At 38.9% G+C, this 3,632-nt stretch overlaps 1 pseudogene; it reads right to left on the bottom strand.

Annotated features, from left to right (window-relative positions):
- Positions 1-2,206: 2,206 nt before the first annotated feature.
- Positions 2,207-3,632, bottom strand: LOC143557025 (anthocyanidin 3-O-glucosyltransferase 2 pseudogene; annotated as a pseudogene).

Genomic DNA, 3,632 nt, shown 5'->3' with positions numbered 1-3,632 from the left:
GAATCGAAAGAATTAGAGAGAGTGTTGTTTTTTGGACGGGAACACAAAAAAGAGTAGAAAAGTTTGAGGAAGCTGCTCGTCATTTAGCAATAGATTGTTCAAAAAAGTTACCTCTTGATTGCAAAACACGTTGGAATTCGACATATCTAATGTTGAAAGTCGCTATTCTTTACAAGGAAGTTTTCAAACGTTTAAAGCAAAGAGAAACCCAATATAAAACTTTGCCAACTGAAAGAGATTGGGAATTAGGTTCAAGCATTTGTGATAAGTTGAGTTTGTTTTATGAGCTGACTTTGATGTTCTCGGGTACTAAATATCCGACAGCGAATGTCTTTTTTCCATCAATATGTGAAATTAAATCTTCTTTGGGTATATGGAAAGAAGATCGAGACCCTATGATCAAGATGATGGCAGAGAAGATGATTGTTAAGTTTGATAAATATTGGTCGGTTATTCATGGGGTAATGGGAGTAGCAGCAGTTTTGGATCCTCGTTACAAATTGAAAGCAATGGAGTTTGCTTTTCCAAAGATATATGGTTCTGAAAAGTCGGAGAGTGCGATAATAAAACTTAAGGAGCTTGTATATAGGTTGTTTCAAGATTATGAAAGTTACAGTCAAGGAACTTCACGGGATGATGGTGTGAGATCAAGTCAAAACAATGCGGGGGGTGGAAGATTTTTCAACGAATACTTCACATTCGTTGAAGAGGATAATCATTCGGGTATGACTTATTATTTACATTAATTTAACTTTATTCATTAATTGTATTAACTTTATTTATATATTAGGTGTCACAACGGAGCTTGATTTGTATCTACAAGAGAAAGTTTGGATAAAAGAAACTGAGATTGACCTTTTAGCTTGGTGGAAAACAAATGGTGTCAAGTACCCAAGGTTGCAAAAGATTGCTCGAGATATATTGGCGATTCCAATATCTACCGTTGCTTCCGAGTCCGCTTTTAGTACAAGTGGTAGATTGGTAAGTCCACATCGTAGCCGTCTTCATCCAAAAACATTGGAAGCGTTAATGTGCGCCCAAAGTTGGTTGTTGAATGAAATCAAAGGTAAACAAACATTTTATTTTTTATTTTTAACTTAGCTACTATATAAACTTTTGACTTTTGTGATATGAATATAGCAACTTGTTCAGAAGAATCCGAGGCATATTGCCAAACTATTGAATATGATTGTGACGGTGGTATTGAGGTAATACATATATATATGGTTTATCGTTTACATTTTAATATGGTTTAACATTGATTCTTATATAGTTTCCAATTAATATGTTAATGTTTGATTATCATAGCAATCCGGCGTGACAAGTGTTTGAATGGTTGAATGGGTGCGGTATGGACGTGTAAGAAGGATCAATCATGAAGTTAATTTCCGTTGTGATGGGAGAAATAAACATTTTTATATATTAATAATGTCTTTTGTATGTGTAATGTGTTTGGATATTGAACTTTTTGTGTATTAATATTGTATTGTAATTTTGTATCATTTTCTTACAATCGGGTTTTAAACGGTGAACCCGACGGTTAAATGGGGATCCCCACGGGGAATTTAGCCCGTTTAAAAACCATTTATGCTAGACGGGTTCCCCGAATACCCGCGGTTTTCCCCGAATCCCCGATGGGGATTCCCCGTTTAGTCCCCGCGGGTTTTTAGACGGTTTTGGTAATGGGTTTTATAAACCGGGGCGGGTATGGGATTGGCATTCCCCGCCCCGAAACCGCCCCGTTGCCATCCCTAATTAATAATGAGTTTTGATTTGGTCAATGATTGGATATATGATTTTTCTTGTTTCGATTGTACTAACCTTATTACACCAATACACAAATGTTGTAACTACCTCTTTTTAAATTCATGTTTTGTTGTTTAAGTAATTGGAACTGAAATTCGATATTTTGTCTTGGTGAATTTCAGTCTCGGTTAGTTAACTCTGGTAGTACAATCTGCATCGCTACAATACCTTTGTAGACAAATACGTTCTGTCAGAAAAACGCAAAATCTGTTGTAAGGCAACAATATAATGATGGCAACAGCAGTGCATCAAATGAAATATTTAGTTATACACACCAATTGAAATATTTAGTGCCTTGGTAATTCAAATATAAAGTAAAAATAAATATGTAATTATGCTTTTTGGCTCATCTTTAACCTCATAATAATATAATTAGTAGTAGCTCATACAAAATCCCAAGTCATATGTTACTCATGATTTCCTCAACAACGTAGCCAACCGAAGCATACGATAAACCGCCATCAGCCACTATAGCCCTGCTCAGTTTGCTCATCTCTTTCACTTTTGCTCTGACCTCGTTATCCTCCATTACTTGCTTTATTCCCTTCTCAATCTCCTTGGATGTGACAATGACTACATTGACACCAGGATTAAGCATGTCGATCTTGCAATCCAATTTCAAGTCAACCGCCAATCCCAACTCTACCACCATTTCAAATGCATTCAATTGTTGCTCAGCATACATAGAGCATGTAGCTGTTGAGACACCGAACCATATGCTCTCCAATATTGAGTTCCACCCGCAGTGGGAGACGAACCCTCCCACCGCTTCATGGGCCAACAACGACACCTGTGGGGCCCATCCAATCACTTTTCCTACTCCCATGGTACGCTCCAGGAATCCGTCAGGCAGCACCCCATCATAATAATCAGCGAGCCCTTTCGATGAACGGTCTAGTGAAGGAGGTCGGCGTAGGGACCACACAAATCGGTGACCACTTTGTTCTAAACCATGAGCTATCTCCTTCACTTGGACCTCATTAAAAAATCCCATGCTCCCAAAACACAACACCACCACCGAAGATGGTGGTTGACCGTCCAACCACCTAATCACATCCATGTCGTCATCATTTCCTGCCACCCCGTCTAGATTGAGTACAAGTCCAACAGGATACACAGGCGGGAAGTTGGTGTCAGGAAATGACTTGATTGCGTGTGTTTCCAACTCCAAGAATGTATTAACCATGACCCCTTTGGCCTTTCTCAAATCCAGGAAAGAAAAAACCAAAAAGTCCAACCCATCCTGTGCTTGGTACTCCGTTGGAAAAGCCTTCATCGGCACTGGATTAACAAAATCGGAACAAGTAACTCGCCTTCTGAGTTACTAACCAGTTGATCAATAACATCTTGGTTCTTATCCACACATAGTGTCTCCATATACAAGTTAAAGCCAAGAAAGGTAGCATTAGAAGTAAAAAACACGTATGTGGGAACATTAAACTCAAGAGCCACATCTATCATGCTAGTGCATAATACGTCAACGAGAAACCCAGCGAGCCTACTCGAACCAGGTTGATTTATCATGTCAGCCACGATATTCCATACATTTTCACAATTACTCTTGAAGAGTTCATACAAGGAGGTTAAGAAGGCACTGGGGTCTATCTTTAAGGGTGTTTCCACTTGAGGGAGTTCAATGAATTGTATGCGTTCGATAGGATTTTTAGCCAATGATTCGATGTAGGTCGTGAAAGCTGAGACAGGGATAGGAGGGTTTATGAGAAGAACGTTTACAGAAAGTCTTTGATTACGATTACTTTGGCCATCTCAATGGTGGACATTACACGACCAATCGCTGGTGCAGGGATGAACACAAGCTTTGCCAT

Source organism: Bidens hawaiensis, unplaced genomic scaffold (assembly GCF_021521415.1).
Source record: "Bidens hawaiensis isolate Kalapana, Puna unplaced genomic scaffold, B.hawaiensis_p1.1 tig00018778_1, whole genome shotgun sequence".
Classification (NCBI taxonomy): domain Eukaryota; kingdom Viridiplantae; phylum Streptophyta; class Magnoliopsida; order Asterales; family Asteraceae; genus Bidens; species Bidens hawaiensis.
Note: the sequence above shows the minus strand (reverse complement) of the source record. Positions and strands in the feature narration are given on the sequence as shown.